Genomic DNA, 18,925 nt, shown 5'->3' on the forward strand with positions numbered 1-18,925 from the left:
TCTCCAGCTCATTTTACAGATGAGGAAATTGAAGAAAATGGAATTAAGTGACTTGCCCAGGGTTACACTGCTAGTAAGTATGTGAGGACAGATCTGAACTCATACCTTCTTTATTTCCTAGTCCAGCATTTTATGCCCCTAGCTGCTCACCCAATATGCAGTAATTACTCAATAAATACTGGTTGAATTGATTGCCATTTATTAAGCACATATAGTGTGTTAAAACTCTGTGTTAACTAGGGATCAAAATATATGAGAAGCCAGTTCCTGCCCACAAGGAGCATAGATTTAATAGGAGAAGACAATACATATAGGGGAGTGGTGGTGGCCAGAGAGGGATATTTAGGTTTGGACCACTGAAGGCATGGTGAGTCCTGAGACAAGGACACATCCTTTGTTCTGGAACAATGAGAAAGTTGATTTGATTAAGGTTACAGAACTGGAGTTGAGGAGGCATTGAGGGTACTGAGGCAGAGTAGGGCATAGTGGTTGGTAAGAAGATGACTTGGGAGTGAAAAGAAAAACCACGATCCTTTGGGATAAAAATTTCAAGGGAAAAAAGGTTGTCACTTCCTTCTTTCTGTTTTGCCCGAGCTCTTTAGACTCAAGTAGAGGAAAATTGTGTCCTTAGAATCCAACACTGGTCTAATTATATCATTTGGCCTGGACACCAACAGTGGTTGGCATCCAACTGATATGTCAAGATGATTAATGCAAATGAAGGATCTTGATACTGGAGTGCTATCTTTAAAGAGGTTACTATAGTTCAAATCTCTAATCACAAGGCAACGTTTCCCTTGCAAACCACAGCACCATAACCCCATACCCAGCTCCTCCTCCTCCTCATTTCCACACAATCTGGCCTTGTGCCAGTCCATTCTATAACCTGTTCTCAGAAGACTGTGATGTAATGAGAAAGACACAGTTTGGAACCAAAGGCCCTGGGTTTAAAGCCCAAGCCTACAATTTACTAGTTGCAGGGCCTTTTGCGAGTCTCATCATAAAATTATAGAATTTCAAAGTTGAGAGAAATCCCACTGACCACTTAGACGAACATATACCTGAAAAAGAATTCCCTCTACTGTGTAGCAGACAAATGATTCTCCAGTCTTTGCTTGGAGATGCTTGGGGGTGGGGGTGGAGTCTCAGGTTTTTCATCTGGTTGGACATTGTTGGCTGGAAGTGACTGGGCTAGAAAGGGGATTCTCCACCTGGGGCACAGAAGTAGCCAAGGGGTCCATGAAGAGATTTCAGGGGGTCCTTGAATGAGGGCAGGAAAGGATGATACCTTTATTTTCATTAAAATCTAAATGACTCTTATTATTTCTTTCAATTAAAAATGTAGACAACAAATACTATTCTGAGAAGCAGTCCATGGGTTTCATCAGATCACCAAAGGGTTCTAAGAAACAACGATAATCTCTCTAGGGTCCTTTCCAGCAGCTTCACATCTTATAAAAATTGGTCAAAAGTCATAGGATCAGAGACTTAAAGTAGTGCCTAAACCTCAAGAGGGAGTGTGATACAGTGGGTAGAGAGCTGGCCTCAAAACCTGGAAGGGACAGGTTTAAGTCTCTCCTCTGACACACACGGGTTGTGTGACCCTATGTAAGTCACTTAACCTCTAGGCAACTCTCAAAGATTACAGACTACAGAGCCCATACTGATTTGAATTGCTTATATCAACAGGTCTAGTCCTCATCACTGTCCCAACATTCACAAAGAATAAAATCAGACCAGGCTATTTTTGCAGAGCCCAGATGTGAGCCAGTTACTGTTTCTAAGTCCAAGCATGACAAGGATCTGAACTAGGAGCCAGATCCTTTTACAGCATTCCATGATGTTGGTGAGTCCCAAGAAGCTCAGAAATTCCTGGCTTGCCAGCTCTTCAGTGTGCGCATGGGCCTCATTCTAAAGGGAGCCTGGCTTCTTGGGGGAGCAGCTAGTGTCTATTTTCAGCAATTCAAATGGCCTTGATTAGAATTCTTTGAGTTTTCAAATATTAAAATGTGACTCATGGTTTGAGTCATTTTAGAATCAGATGATAGCAGTCAGGAAAAGTAAATGAATGACTGTGCCCAGGAAAAAGGAGCTGCAGGAATGAATGTCAGAGCCAGATAAGGGTGTGGGCGCCTTAGGCTTCCACATAAAGGCTCTGGGAAACTTCAGTTGAAACTTCAAGTCAGCATTTTGAGATGGATAAGTATATTGCCAACTGGTCAGTACTAAGAATTTACTGGGGATCATTTGGGAATATACAAGGATTAGTAAAAACAGGGAAACTTCAAGGGAAGAAGGGACAGAGAAATGGTATGTAAGCTGTAATTTACGTAGGTGGAGGGTTTGGACTTGTGATTTCGTTGGTTTAAGGTGTGTGTATGTGTAAATCTCACTCTTCCAATGCAGACTGGTACCTTCTCTGAAACTTGGAACCTCAGAACCCTGAGAAGCTGTGAGATATGCCAGGGTTCATAGAACCAATATGTGTCAGGGGCTATATGCATCATTGGGCTCACATCATCCAGGCTTTGAGGCCAACTTTCTAAGCATTCTCTGTTGCCTTTTGAACACTTTGCATGGACTTAACTGTGTATATAGCTAGGACTCCATTAGAGGAATAATGAATCCCCTGAGGTGGTTATCTATATTCAGATTTACACTATTGGAAGTTATAATTATGCAAAATATGATAATTAGTTCAAGCCCAATGGAAATATACAGTGTGCATTTGAATAATGCAACCATAGTATTTGCAATTTTTAGGGATCTGGCTGTATATTGTGGTCTGGTTAAAAATGTAAGCTCCTTGTGGATGTGGACCCAGTATCCCCAGTGACTAGGATAACATCTAGCACACAGGTGTATACAGTAGGAGAAAGGTCAGAGAATGAGTATTTATATCATACAGACTGTGTGTCAGGCATTGTACTAAGTGCTCTACAAATATTATCTCCTCTAATCACTAATAAGGATCTGTTACTTCTTCAGCATGGAAAACTATGTGTAGGAACTCACATCACCAATGCAGACTCGCACCTGTCCATCAGTGACTCAACCAACAGATTCAGTAGGCACTCTGTACCAGACAGTGTGCTAGGTGCTGGAGGTGTGATGACAATAATGAAAGATGTCCTTACCCTCAAAAAGCTTATGTTTTATAGTAGAAGACAACAAGTATAGATGTAAATATGTGCAAAACAAATGTACACAGCACACATACACAATAAATACAAGGCAATTTCGGGGTGGCATTACCAGCTATAGAGATCAGGAAGAATTCATGTGGAAAGTAGCATTTGAGCTTAGGCTCAAAGGAAGATAGGAATTCTAAGAGGAACTAGTGAAGAGGGGATGCATTCTAGGTATGGGGGACTGCTTGTTCAAAGGCATGGAGAAGGGAGATGGAATTTTTCATGTCAGGAACAGCAAGAAGGCCAGTGTGTCTAGCCAAAGAGTATGTGACTTAGTAGGGCAGTCCTCTGTTACTAGAGAGTCAGAAAAGTTAAGTGACTTGCCCAGGATCACCTAGTTTGTAACTGTGAGAGGTGCAATTTGCCAGGTTCTTCTTTGTTGTTGTTGTTTTTGCTTTTTGGAGGGCAATGGGGTTAAGTGACTTACCCAAGGTCACACAGCTAGTTTTTGTGTTAAGTGTCTGAGGCCGAATTTGAACTCAGGTCCTCCTGACTCCAGGGCCAGTGCTCTATTCACTGTGTCACCTAGCCACCCTGCCAGGTTTTTCTTTGTCTTTTTGGAGGCAACTGGGGTTAAGTGACTTGTCCAGGGTCACACAGCTAGCAAGTATCTGAGGCCAAATCTGAACTCAGGTCTTCCTGACTATAGGCCCAGTGCTCTATTCACTATACCATCTAGCTGTCCCAAATTCAGGTATTTCTGATTCTGAGCCCAGTCTTATAGAAGGCTGCTTAAGAGGTGGGAAATGTGCAGCCTCAAGGCCACATATGACCTACTATCTCCTCAAATGTGACCCTTTGACTGAATCTAAACTTCACAGAACAAATCCCCTTAATAAAAGGATTTGTTCTGTAAACTTTGACTCAGTCAAAAAGCCTCACCCAAAGACCTAGAAGGCCACAGGTTCCCCACTCCTGGAAGTACTTTTTGAATAGTTGAATGTGTGGTTGAAGTGACCTTAGAAACCATACACTCCAATTTCCTTATGTTACATAAGAGCAAACTAGAATCTTGAGCCATGAAAATACTGGCTTAAGGGTCAGGTGACCTGGACTCAGGAAAACCCTGCCTTCAAATTTTGCCTCTGACACTTAGAGACAATGTGACAATGGGGCAAGTCACTTACCCTCTTGGAGCTCCAAATTCTTCCTCTTTAACATAAAGATAACAACAGTAGCTACCTCACAGGGTTGTTATTGGGAGAATGAAATGAGGTATGTAGAACAAAAGCATTTCCTAAGCCTTAACGTGCTATATAAATGTTAGCTATTCTTGGCTATTCCTAGGAAGAAATAGCTACCTGGCCTTAGGCAGGAGTATAGTTGTCATAATCAGGTCTGTGACTTTTTTTTTTTTTAGCTTTAAGTTTCATATGCTGTTCAGTGCTCAGGCTGTTCTGATACCAAGGACTTTACAGCCTTTCCTTGCACGTGGGGAAGCCCACCACAAAGTATTATCTAAGGTTCTAACTCTATCTAAAAGACCATGAGAAACCCCACTGCAAATCAGAATGCTATCTTATCTCTATTTGTATCCTAAGTGATTTTGTGTCCAAATAACCCTAGGCATTTACACTCCAATCACTTGTGCTGCTTCCAGTGTTCATTTGCTGCAGAAAGCTGCTTATTGAGGTGAAAAAAAAAAGGTGGCAATTTTTTTCCAGTCTTCCACTTAATTGTTTTTAAATTCTTGCTTTGCCTTTTTCAGCACTAATAAGGTTAGTTAAGCTCTAGCCTTGGAAAGACTTGTAAGCCCTGTTTCAGACAGAACACCATCTGTGAATCTTTGGAATTGGCTCAAGTGAAATTCTGTAATAATCTTAAGGGAGAAAGGAGAGTCGAGAATGGATAGCACATTGAAGGAAAGGCCAAATATCCCTATAAAGAGACAGGCTGCCACCAGACAAAACAGAGTGCTCCAATGAGCCTAGGAACTGTACAGTATCATGAACTCTCTGAGCTAGTCAAGGGCTCTAAGTTCTTATACTTGAGCTGTTGCTTGATGGTGAAACCTTTCAACATTAAACATCATGACTGATTATTAGGCTTTTGACTGATGATCTCCCATAAGGGGAATCCCACTCTTCCCCAAAGAAGGAGGCACTGGAACCAATGGAAAATCTTAAAGTCAACTTAAAAAAAATATTTTTTACAGCTATCTTTCGTTTCCATATATTCTTTATTTATGAATACCTCTTATCTCTTTCTATTATGCAAAAATCATATAAGAATGAAAAAGAAAAAAAGCAGTTCAGAGAAATAAATATATGTATATATATATACATAGACACATTATATACATGTATATATGTAAATATATGTATATCTGTGCATCTATTTATCAGTATTAGACACTGAATCAGACAGGATATACCATGTTCCATTGCCATAGCCCCCTCCCTTTACAAATAAGGGGGAAGAGGGAATTTTCTCATCTGTGAATTCATTTTTTTGTGACTCCATACATGTGGGTCAGGACCAGCCTCTTTGTTCTGAAGCTATTTGCTAGATTTTTTTTTTAAGCAATTGGGGTTAAGTAACTTGCCCAAGGTTACATGGCCAGTTTTGTGTGTGTGTGTGTGTGTGTGTGTGTGTGGGTGTGTGTGTGTAAAGTGTCTGACGGCTGGAACTGATCCCAGGTCCTCCCGACTCTGGGGCCGGCGCTCTACTCACTACGCCACCTAGCTGCCCCATATTTGCTAGATTTTAAAAATAAAGTTGTAGATTAGAATAACAATCTCAGAAACATGGGATTTAGCATTGGAAGGGTCATTAGCAATGATCTAGGAGAGTAGAATGAGTTGTCCCTGTACATACATGGTGGATTTCCAACCACTGGAAGTCTTCAAATGAAGGCTGGGCGATCTCTCCTTTCACAGATTGGGAGCTGGAGGGGACCTAGGCAGAAGCTGGGCTGAAACACCTACTTGTACAAAAGAGAAAGTGAGCCCGGGGCTGTCTTTCTTTACACTTGCACTTGTATCCCAGTTGTTTAACACAGCGCTTGACAGACAGTAGGTGCTGAACAAATGTTTGTTGACTTGACTTGATTTTGAACTTCTTGTATGTGTTAACAGAACTTTAACTTTAACCATAAAGCCCAGGGAGGGCACAGGGAGAGCAAGTACCTTGTCCAAGGGCAAACAGACAATAAATACCCAAAGAGATGAGCAATGCTTAAATTCAAACAAGAAAAGAGTGCTGGAGAATTGATTTTCTGGTGCTGGCCTGCTTGTAGCCGTATTGCTGATGAGTATCAGCCAAATCAATGAGAAAAGGAACTTTTATGACCACTGATATCCTCCTGAAACCAAAGACTGGCATGTGTTGCTGCAGGAATCTTTAATGGGGGTTGAATGCTGGAGATAAGAAAGACTGAGTTATGTCTACAGGAAAGGGCACTTATCCACCCATGCTTAACCAAAAGGCAAAAGACTTCTTTCTTTCCTTAGGGGAGGGAACAGGCATTTATATGGTGCCTACTTTGTGCCAAGAACTTTACATCATTTGATCCTCACAGCAACCTTGCAAAATAGGTGCTGTTATCATCCCCATTTTACATTTAAGAACACAGAGGCAAACAGAGGCTAATAAGTGACAGTGCCCAGGGTCACTCAGCTAGTAAGTGTCTGAGGCCAGCTTTGAACTCAGGTCTTCCTGACCCCAAAGCCACTCTATCAATGTGGATGTGAGTTCCAACTCAGCCATAGCAGAGACACCACAGAGGTAAAATGATGGTGGAGTGAGGAAATACAAGATAAGAAAATACAGTGAAACTTCAGTAAACAATATTCCTACAGCACAGGGTCTATGCTACTCCCTTGCTCAAGAAGCTTCAGGGGCTCCCTAATCCCTCTATGAATTGACATTGAAAGCTCTTCGTACTGATTTCACATTGCTCTACCTTGTACACTCTAAGGCCATACTGGCCTATTTTCTGTCCCTTTAAATGCCATTTTAACTCCTACCCCCATGCCTTTGCATGGTCTGCCCTTTATGTCTAGAATTTTCTTCCTCCCTACTTCTGTTCTTCACCCTCTCTAGCTCCCTTCAAAGGCTCAGCTCAGGTGTCCTCTCCCATAAGAGACATTTTTTTCTGATCACATAATAGTTAGTGCTTTCCTTCTTTGAAATTACTTTGTATATTCTATATGTAATTCATATTTACTTATGTTTTACCCCTCCAATGAGTGTAAACTTCATGAGGTCCATGGCTGCTTAGTTCTCTTAATTGCTGTATTCCTAGTACCTAGAATGGTGACCTCCTCTCTTTCCTGACCTCCAGATTCTAATCTTCAACCATCTATTAGACAATAACAAAAAAACTGTCAGACTCTTAGACTTGATATATCCAAAATGGAACTTATTATCTTTTCTCACAAACTACTTTTCCCAAATTCCCGATTATAACTGAGGGTACCACCATCCTCCCAGCCACCCAGGCTTACAAACTACATGCCACCCTTGACTCCTCACACTCTCCTCCCTTATCCAAGCAGTGGTCCTACTGTTTGTCTTTTTGTAACATCTCTCCTCTAGCAGGCTACCATACTGGTACAGTCTTTATCATCTTTTATCTAGTCTCTTCCTAAAGCACAGGTCACACATGTCATACCTCTCCCCTCTCTCTCTCTGTAATGGCAAGCAAAGATGTAGTTAATGCCTTGTTTCAGGTATTGAATTAACACCTTTTTTCAGTTCGTTTCTTTGGAGCCTTGTATCAAGTCTGTTAAGAAATGGGGTGAAGGAGCCAAGATGGCAGCAGAGAAGCAGGAAGACTCCCTGTACTCCCCCAATAAGCACCTCAAATACCTACAAAAATGATTCTAAACAAACTTTAGGGCTACAGAACCCAAAAAGTGACAGATAGAAACAAACCTCCCACTGAGGACAGCCCGGCAGAACAGCACGAAGGGTCAATCTCAGCACACTGGAAGCCAAGCCAAACCCTACATGAATCCATGGTTTTAGCCCCAGGGTACGCAACCAGCTGCAGGTGAAAGGACTCTGGGAGAGTGGATCACCAGCAGCTGTGGTGGTTTCCAGAATTATCAACCCATAAATGCCAAATAAAAAGGGAGAAGTCAGTGGCCTTTGGGAAGAGGGGGTCCAGGAGTGCAGTCTGGCCTCTGCCCCCGGGAGTGAGAAGCAGCTGAGGTGTCGTGGCCATGCAGCCACCGCCACATGGCTACTTCAGAACTCCTGGCCTGCACATTGTAGGGGGACCAAGTAACCAGTGTGAGGGGTAATCACTCTTGCTTTAACCTGCTTGGATCTGGATCGCTATCTAGGGTGGAGGTCCTGGGGTGCATGACCAGTGTGACAGAGCCAGTGGAGGCTTCAGAGAGGGCAGCCAACTAATAGCTCTGGAAGCTGAGAAAACCCAAGTCATTTGGGACAAAGCTTTCCTCTCTGGTAGCAGAGTTCTATTGTGGCAAAAATCTCAAAAGTCAAGTAATTGAGTGGCAACATGAGCAAGCAAAGAAAGGACAGAAATCCAACTTTGGACTCCTTTTTTGAGGACAAAAAGCATAGAACAGGAGGAAGACAACAAAGTCAGAACTCCTCCACCAAAAGCTTTCAAGAAAAATATGAACTGGTTACAGGCCACAGAGGAGCTTCAGAAGGATTTTGAAAAGCAAATAAGAAAAGTGGAGGAAAAATTGGGAAGAGAAATGAGAATAATGCAAGAAAATCATGAAAAGAGAGTCAACAACCTAACTGAAGAAAATAACACCTTAAAAAATAGATTAACTCAAATGGCAAAAGAGGCTCAAAAAGGCAATGAGGAGAAGAATGCCTTAAAAAGCAAAGTTTGCCAGATGGAAAAAGAATCTCAAAATCTCACTTAAGAGAATAATTCCCTCAGAATTAGATTGGAGCAAACAGAAGCTAGTGACTTCATGAGAAATCAAGATACTATTAAACAGATCTAAACAAATGAAAAAATAGAAGGCAATGTGAAATATCTCATTGGAAAAACCACTGACCTGGAAAATAGATCCAGGAGAGATAATTTAAAAATTATTGGACTACCTCAAAGCCATGATCAAAGAAAGAACCTAGAAATCATACTTCAAAAAATTCTCAAGGAAACTTGCCCTGATGTTTTAGAAACAGAGGGAAAATAGAGGTTGAAAGAATCCACTGATCACCTGCTGAAAAAGATCCCAAAAAGAAAACTCCTAGGAATATTATAGCCAGGTTCTGGAATTCCCAGATCAAGGAGAAAATATTACAAGCAGCCAAGAAACAATTTGAATATTGTAGAAACACAGTAAGGACAACACAGGATCTGGCAGCTTCTACACTGAGGGATCAAAGGGTTTGGAATATGATATTCTGAAGGGCAAAGCAGCTGGGATTAAAACCAAGAATCACATACCCAGCAAAACTGAGTATCACGTTTCAGGGGAAAATATGGTCATTCAATGGAATAGAGAACTTTCAAGCATTCTTGATGAAAAAACCAGAGTTAAATAGAAAATATGACATTCAGGTACAAGAAGTAAGAGAAACATGAGTAGGTAAACAGGGAAAAGAAATCATAAGGAACTTATCAAAGCTGAACTATTAACATTCCTACATGGAAAAACAATAATTGTAACTGGTGAAACTTTTCTCAGTATGAGAATAGTTGAAGGGAATATAAATGTATATATAAATACATATATGTATACATACATATATATGTCTATATAGGAGAATATATGGGCATATGAATACATACGTGAATGTGTGTATATATGTGTACTATATATGTTTGTGTGTCTATATATATATATATATATATACACATATACACAAAGGTCACAGGACCAGTTGAGTAGGAAGGAAAGATACCTAAAAGGTGAAATTTAGAGGTGAGAGAGGAATATAACAAGAGGAGATGGGGAGAGACAGAATTGGGTAAATTATCCTTTATAGAAGAGGCAAGGGAAAATTGTTACAATGGAGGGGAAGAACAGGAAGGCAAAAGGGAATGCGTCAACCTTACTCATTGAATTTGGCTTAGGGAGGGAATGACATATACACTAAATAGGGTATCTCGCTCTACAGGAGAGTAGGGGGGAAAGGGATGAGTGGGGCCGTGATGGAGGGGAGGGCAGGTTGGGGGGAAGGAATTTGGAACCACACACTTTTGAAAAGGGACAGGGTCAAAGTAGAGAATAGAACAAGTGGGGGGTGGGATAGGATGGAGGGAAATATAGTCAGTCTTTTATATCCACTATGGAAATATTTTGCATAGCTACACATGTACAACCTATATTGAATTGCTTATCTTACCAGTAAGGGTGGGTGAAGAGGGAGGAAGGGAAAGAATCTGGAATCCAAAGTTTTAAAATCAAATGTTTAAAATATATATATAGTATTTTTTTTACATGCAACTGGGAAATAAGATATGCAGGCACTGCTGTGTAGAGATCCATCTTGCCCCATTGGAAATTTGGAGGGGGGATACAGTGGGATCGCTGTTTTGGTGTGATGGGTAGGGGAAAGATGGGGAGAAAATGTGTAACTCAAAATCTTGTGGAAATGAATGATGTAAACTAAAAATAAACATGAAATAAACATAAAAAAGAAACAGAATGTGTGAACCCCACAACTTGTGAACCCTAAAAATCATGAATTCCTACAACAGGAGGATAGGAGCTAATGATCATATATAAGGAGAATTTCCAGGCTAGAGGCAGTAGAATCGAGAAGAGCACTCTTGTGGTGGCAGACTCAAGGAGGAGAAAACTTGTGGTATCCTGGCACTTTGTTTGTTTGCTCTGTCTATGTTGATGTTTGTTTGTTATACAGAAGCCCTGGGACCTTACTGGATGCCCTGAAAGAGGATTTTATGTTTATAAAAGTTCTGGAGAAGGGTTTTGGAGGTGCTGGTACTTTACTGATGATTTGTGCTGACCTCTTGGACCTTGTTTGTCATCTGTGTTGATTTCTATGTTGATGATTTCTATTTCTATGTGATGATTTCTTTTGAGTTCTCAGACCTTGTTGGTGGGTCTGAGTTGATTTCACAGGCAGATAGTGAATTGATTATGGTGCCGGCAATGTGAATGAATATTATCGTGGCTCTGTCAAGCTTTGTCTTCCCAGAAACAGGAACTAGGAAGGTCTTGAAGTGGACTGGACACTGTGAACTTCAATATGGAAAGGGAACTGGACAAAGAACTGGACAAGGAACTGGGAGCTGCCTGCCTTTGAACCCAGGTGACAGTTGGAGCTGGGACCATGGAAAAGGAACTATGGAAGCTGAGAGCCAGCCTTGAGTCAAGCTGAAAGAAGTCTTTTCTTGGATACTGTGTACTGACTGAGAAGATTATAATTTTCTGTGACCTGGGGTAGAGACCTTTGGCTGTTGTACTTTGTGACTGAATTAAGGATTTTGTGATTGACTAAATTAATGTACTTTGTTTAAAACTATGTTTAGTGATAAGTTGTTGAGTTGTGACATGGTGGATACTCTATTTTGATTTTCTGTGACAAGCTATAACATTGTGAATGCTGTACCTTGATTTTCTGTGAATGTTTTGCTCTGATTTGTTATTGAATAAACAGAGAACCTTCTAAGCTGTTCACAACAGTACTCCTCTGGAAAGATGCTCATGCTTGGCTTTACACTCTCTCAGTACATTCCAGTGACTTCCTATTACCACCATTGTGAAATATAAAATCTTCTTTTTGGTTTTTATAATCTCTCATTATCTGGTTGGTCCCTCTATAATGTTCTTAAATTGCGCCATCTTCCACATACTCTTGTGAACCAGTGATACTTAGCCTCCTTGTTTTCTAGATACTTCATCTCCAGACTTCATGAATTTTCACTAGTGGTCCCCCATACCTGAAACATTCTTTCCTCCTTATTATCCACCTCCCAGTTTCCCTGGCTTCTTTCTCATTTCGGCAAAAGTCTTATCTTCTGCAAGAACTCCTTTCTAGTTCTCCTCAATCTTAGTGCCTTCCCTGGGAGACGAACCCCTGAGTTCTCTCTCAATCAACAATCATCTATTAAGTGTTTACTAAGTAAAAGGCACTGTGCTAAGGATCCAGAATACAAATAAAGGCAAAAAGAAAAACAGTCCTTCCCTCAGGGAGATTACTTTCTAATAGAGGAAGATAAAACATAAATTGAAAGGGGTTTGGGAAAGAAGATACCCAATGAGAGGGCATGATAGGGCAGTACAGATTGCAGAAATGAAGAGGTAATTGGTCTGGGTGCCTGGTTTAAATGGAGGGCCTGGGAAGAGCCATTCAATCAGAGGGAGGAGTTAAGGGTAAGGTAGGGATTGGGGAGGGATGGGGGGAAGTGAAGGTACATCCAAGGTGTGAATTCCAGGGCTGAAGTGATTTTCCAGTATAATGAGTTTCCAGGGGAATAATGGAGCAGACCCGATTATAGCTTATCTTCTTTGTATGTAGCTGTTTGTAGACTGTCTTCCCCCATTGAGCTATCTGAGAGCAGGGCTGTTTTCTGCATTTTTTTTTGTATCTCCAGAGCCTAGCACATAGTAGAAGCTTAATAAATACTAATGGACTTCACTTAGTATATTGTAGGCACTTAATAAATGCTTGCTGAATTAAATTGAATAAAAGGATTTTACTTCCCCCATCTCAAGCTTCATGTTTATTTTTCCTGTGATTAAAACTATTAGTTAACAATAGTCCATGTACTAATCCAGTGGAAAAACCAAAAGATTTTGGAAAACAAGATAGTGTTTTTTCAACATTAGGACCAAAACCACAAATAACAGGCTTGTCTCCTTCTAGGATACTATCTGTGCATCCTGGTATAGAAAGTGCATCAACTCCTTCCAAATTCAGCTTTTCAGGATGCATCATTCCCAGGAGCTGAAGGATAACAGAACTGAGCAACAGGACCTTGGGGAAGAAGGGCTAAGCAAGAAAAAAAGAGGATGGAAGGGGAGAATGGAACAATCAGACATTATTCAAGAGCATGAATGAGAGAAACATTATTAAATTTTGATCAAAAAGAGTGAGAAGAAGCTTTTACTTTGTAGAGAAGAGGAGAAAGAAAGAACATGAGGGGAAAGCTGGCCATCATTCCTCAATGCACTTTTTTTCCCTCTCCAGGCCAAATATCCCCACTTAGCTCTACCAATTCTCACAAAATAAGACTTTCTGTGAGATTGAACCAGAAAGCTGGCAAAAAGCAGGGAGATAACTGAGAAGTATCTCAATAGTTATTTGAATACAGCAAAGAATTTATAACAGGTGTTATTCACTTTTCCTGTGTCATGAACATCTTTTGGCAGTCCGGTAAAGCATGTGGACCCCTTCTTAGGATAATGATTTTAGATTTTTTTTGGCTTTTATTGGTCTTTTGGAGGGGGGAAAGCAGGGCAATTCGGGTTAAGTGACTTGCCCAAGGTCATACAACTAGTAAGTATCAAGTATCTGAGGTCTGATTTGAACTCAGGTCCTCCTGAGTTGCTCATGCTCTATTCACTTCACCACCTAGCTGCCCCTGGGATAATGTTTTTAAAAGAATAACATAAAATAAATAGAATTTCAAAGTATAATTACACTGAAAAGTAGTTAAAACATTCAATAGTTAAAAACATAAAATTAAAAATATTTTCCTTATTTTTGCTTTTTGAAGGGAGGAGGCCAGGCAATTGGGGTTAAGTGACTTGCCCAAGGTCACATAGCTAGTAAGTATTAAGTATCTGAGGTCAAATTTGAACTCAGATCCTCTTGAATCCAGGGCTATTCACTATACCACCTAGCTGCCCCAAAATATTTTCTAAAAGAAAATTCATGGACTCCTTCAAATCTATCCACACATATGTCTGGACTTCATGTTAAGACCCTTCATAAAGAGAGCTGGATAGCTTTGGAGAATTTGGGAAATCATCCTACTTCTTGGAAGATATGATGAATTCCATGGGTAATTTAGCCTGGCAAACAACTGGAAAGAGAGAATATTGAAGTTCATGGGCACATGGATACCCTAATGCTCCAGAGGAAATGATCCAACCAAGAGGAGTTGGTGCATTGATTTGAGAACATCCATTAGTGAAACCTGTCTGGCAGAAACAAGCGGCAGACATGAAATGATCTTGCTTTTTAAAAATCTGCATAGAGAGAGATCCAAGGAATAGATATTATGTGTTGACAGTTTGAGATCAGCAGATGCTTGCAAACAACAGGTGCAGGGCGACCATCAATGTTATTTAACAGCAGACCTGGGACAGTAGGCAGACATTCACAGCTGGAATCAAGGGCTAAGATGGGAACCTGGGTGATTATATAACAAAGGAATAGTGGAAGCACCAGGGGCTGGGGTGGGACAAAGGAGAAGGTAAATGAGATCTGTGAGCTCAGAATCATTCTCCCCCTCTGTTTCTAGCTTCAGATTTCTTTGTGGCCCATTTGAATAACAGACATGTTATTGGCTAGTCTTTCCAAGAAGTTTAAATTGTAAAGAGGGGATTAAATAGTCCATTAAGAAAAACTAAATAGTCTAAGGATGACCTCTGTAAAGCAGTCACCAGTTTTGAACTCTATATTTTGCAGGATTTAAATGGTAAACAAATATGGGGGTAAACAAATCATGATATTTTCAGGTTTTCTTTGGAAATTTCTCTTCAATTGCAGTGCAGGGTGCTTTGGTGATCACTGATTTTTTTTCATTAATGTCTTTTCACTGTCCTTTGCTCTGTTGGGTGTGTGTGTGTACACACACACACACACACACACACACACACACACACACACACACACGATATTTCCCCCCAGTAGAATGTAAGCTCCTTAAAAGTAAAGAATTCTATCTTTGTCTTCGAATCCTTAGCAATGGCCACTATGTCTGGCACGTAGTAAGTGCTTAATAAATGCTTGCTGCATTAATGAATGTATGTTTAAAGCTTCCATGCATGGTCAAGTAGGATAGGGAATGAGGCCACTTCACATTTTCCTAGCTAGGAAGCTTGTCCAAACTTTTACAAAATACCACCCAAGGAGCTACCCTGTAACTCACAGACCTGTCATGAAAGGCAGTACATCTCCATGTTGTGTAGGACTCTTCATGACCTCATTTTGGGTTTTCTTGGGAAAGATACTGGAATAATTTCCCATTTCCTTCTCCAGCTCATTTTACAGATGAGGAAATGGAGGCAAACAGGGTTAAGTGGCTTAGCCAGAGTCATATAGCTAGGAAATGTCTGAGGTCACATTTGAACTCAGATCTTCCTGACTCTAGGTGGAGTACTCTAGCCACTACACCCAGCTGCCCCTGAGTCCTCATACAAGTCAGGAGACCAGTAAGCTTTTCATGGAAGAGTGAGGAAAAGCAGTTACATACAGAAGCTGCACTAGAGGGGGTTGATGGATCTTTGTGTCCTTCAATGCAAAACATGGTCCTGCAGCTAATACAGCAGCTTGAAAATTAGGGCAGGTGATTTGCTTGGAGCCACTGTTATTTAGGATTTAGAGCTATGAGCCCTTAGCAATCAGTTAATCTCATTCCCTTATCTTACTGATATGTATGGAAAATGGAAAAAATAGAAATGGAAACTGAGGCCCAGAGAAGGGAAGAGACCTGTCCAAGGTGACCTAGATTATAACCTGCATGATAACAGAGTTTAGATTCATACTGTGAAAAATATGCCTTGATTATTAGAGATACTCCACAAATACCAAACTGTATCAGAGGGGCCATTTATTGCCTATACAATTCACTAACAATAATAATTGACACATTTCAAAGCTTACTAAGTGCTTTGTTCCTACAGTTCTATGAGGCAGGTAGTGTAAACTTTATGATACCCATTTTACATATGAGGACCATGCTCAGAGATATTATGTCATAAGCCTGCAGACACAGATTTAGGGGCCATCTAATCCAACCCCTCCATTTGACAGATGAGAAAACTGAGGCCCAGAGAGTTTAAATGACTTTTCCAAGATCACACAGGTAGTTAACAAAAGATGCAGAATGTCAATACAGGTCCTCTGATCCCAGAGACAAGCATTCTTCTGCTGTATCATATTTCCTTTCTGTTCATTTCACAGGAGCAAACTGATGATGAGAGAGCGAGTCACACTGGCGGGAAGTGGCAGAGCCTAGATCTTAACCTAAGTGTGTTGTGTCCATATCCAAAGCATAGCAAGGGCCCAAAGCAGGACTTGAACCCAGATCTTCTGGTTGCATGTGCTGTCTTCCATCCCACTAGACTATGACACTGCTAGTGTATGTTACAGCGGGAGCAGAAGCTTCTAAAGCTTCTACTTCTGAATCTGAGCGGATCCCCTTTATCTCTTGTGTATCCAACCTCCTCTTCCCCCAACCCAAAGACTGCAAAAGATGCCTTCTTTTTATATACATAGCCCATATAGTTCTTTCTTTTAAGGATTATTTTATTTTTGTTCTGAACTATGCGAACACTAACTAAAATGAGCATTTCTATTTATACAGCAGAATTTTAAAGGGAGGAAAATGAAAGACATGAAACTATGAATCTGTCTTTCTCCTCTCCCTTCTCTTCTTCCCATCCCAACCTTAGCCTTACACTCATACCTTTTGCTATTCAATTCCGACTGAGAAACATCAACAAAAAACCTTTGCAAACATATATATGTATATACATATATATTTATATATGCATGTATATATGTGTGCGTGCGCGTGTGTATGCATGTGTGTAGTCAAGCACGATAAATTCCCACATTGGCCATACCTGAAAATGTTCCCATATGCCTTTTAATGGGAAAGATCTGCTACTTTTGCAGAAGAAAGGAAGAGGAAATACCATCAGCTTTGTTAAATACTCTTGAGCTCCTTCTGGCCTTTTAGTCATTCTTCTTTTACAAAATTATCAGCATTTTATTATTTCAGTTAAAATCACACAACTGTAGGATCTTGACATTTCAGTCTCAGAAGAAAATCTAGAGGTCAACAAAGTCAACTCCCTACTAAATGCATCAAATCCTTGTGAGATCCCTGACCAGTGAGTGGTGCATAGTACAGTAAAAAACAGCCTCTGTCTAGAGTCAGGGGAGCTGGGTTCAAATGTGACCCCTCTGACTTGCTGTGTGACCCTGAGCAAAGCATTTAAGCTTCTTGGGCTTCAGATTTCTCAACTGTAAAAGGAAGAGGCTGTTCTATTTGCTGTTGTTGAGGCAGTCAGGGTTAAGTGACCTGCCCAGGGGCACACAGCTAGTGTCTGAGGCTGGATTTGAACTCAGATCCTCCCAACTCATAGGCTGGTCTTCTATCCACTGCACCACTTAGCTTCCCTAAAGGTCTCGGTCTAGATGACTGGGTTGGTCTAGATAACTTTCGTTCTATGCTTGACCGTTACTTGAATATTCCTAGTGTTGGGGCACCTGCCATCTTAAATTTCATTTTCAAGCATCTCTAATCATTGGGAAGTTTTTTTTTCTGATATTGAAGTAAAATCTACCTTCTTCTAACTTTCACAATTAGGATATAAATCTTAATCCTTCTCTTTGGAGCTAAATAGAATGTCTAATTTCTTTTTTCCATGAGAGTCTTATAAATATTTAAAAGCAGTAATTAATATCTCTCTTTGTCTTCTTTTGATCTAGCTATATATCACCAATTCCTTCAGCTAATTTTCACGGGATGATTTCATGGCCACTCATCATTCTAGCCATTCTTCTCTGGACACATTCCAGATCTGCAAACATAGCAGCTAGGATTGGATACAGTACCCCAGATGTGATCTGACCAATATGGAGAGTACAGCTCCGTGACCACCCCGTCTTGTTCTGGGTTTTGAATTTACTGAAAAAGTGAGTCTCACAGAAATGTTCTTATGGGCAGTGGCCTGTTCATCTCCTAAGCTCACAGAAAAAGAGAATGGTATTTAAAAAAATGCAGCACAGCTTAAACACAAACTATATAATGGACTGAGAATGCAGGACTGGGCTGGACAGACCAGGGACAAGGGGATTTTCCATTCTTTGGTCCAGCCCTGTGATTTCATGGTGTGTGAGGGCATTCTGGGTATAGAAGCTTCCTCTGTTGATTCAGCTCAGCAACTTCCTTGTAACTTTTAGTTTTAGAGTGACATTGGTGTAGAGTGACATCTGAGAGATGGTGTAACTTGCTTATAGAGCTAGTATATATCAAGGACAGAACTTGACTCTGGGTCTTTCTGAATTCATGGGCAGCCTTCTCCTCACTCTGCCAATGTGATAGTCAATTGTAATTCAATTCAATGAATGCTTATTTTTTTTTTTTCTTTTTGGAGGGCAATTGGGGCGGCTAGGTTTTTTTTGTGTTAAATGTGTGAGTCCAGATTTGAACTCAGGTCCTCCTGACTCCAGGGCCTCTATTCACTTCACCACCTAGCTACCCCACAATGAATGCTTATTAAGAATCTAGGCTCCTTTCCCCCTGGCTGGCAGAGTGGAGCCCACACAATACCTGGAGTCACAGTGAACCACACGTGAACCAGCAGGAGTTCATCTGGGCTGTGGCTGCCTTTCTCAAAAAGTCAGGAAATGGGGGCAGCTAGGTAGCACAGTAGAGAGAACATTTGCCCTGGAATCAGGAGGATTTGAGTTCAAATCTGTCTCAGATACTTACTAGCTGTGTGACCCTAGGCAAGTTATTTAGCTCCAGTTGACTCAAAAATAAAAAAAATCAGGGAAGGTGAAAATCTCCTGATGGGTGGACACAGTCACATTGACTAAGGAGTTGGTGCCCTATGATGAGAAGCAGTTGTACCAATGGGCTG

The 18,925-nt window shown here is 40.8% G+C and overlaps 1 protein-coding gene and 1 long non-coding RNA gene across 5 annotated transcripts in view; one reads left to right on the forward strand and one right to left on the reverse strand.

Annotated features, from left to right (window-relative positions):
* Nucleotides 1-18,925, reverse strand: part of RNF150 (ring finger protein 150) — a 386,314-nt gene that overhangs the window by 98,635 nt on the left and 268,754 nt on the right. The window lies entirely within an intron of this gene.
* LOC138175102 (uncharacterized) overlaps nt 1-18,925 on the forward strand; it is a 41,106-nt gene that overhangs the window by 17,811 nt on the left and 4,370 nt on the right. Inside the window, exons 1-2 of one of the 2 annotated variants that reach the window (XR_011171877.1) lie at nt 2,100-2,310; nt 17,769-17,975. This is a non-coding gene — a long non-coding RNA (uncharacterized lncRNA). Of the gene's footprint in view, nt 1-2,099; nt 2,311-17,768; nt 17,976-18,925 lie in introns of those variants that run through there. The other variant, XR_011171876.1, reaches the window with a different exon arrangement.

This window comes from Petaurus breviceps, unplaced genomic scaffold (genome assembly GCF_028583685.1).
Source record: "Petaurus breviceps papuanus isolate PSGF00001 unplaced genomic scaffold, PetGlider_PUasm1.0 76, whole genome shotgun sequence".
In the NCBI taxonomy this organism is placed as follows: domain Eukaryota; kingdom Metazoa; phylum Chordata; class Mammalia; order Diprotodontia; family Petauridae; genus Petaurus; species Petaurus breviceps.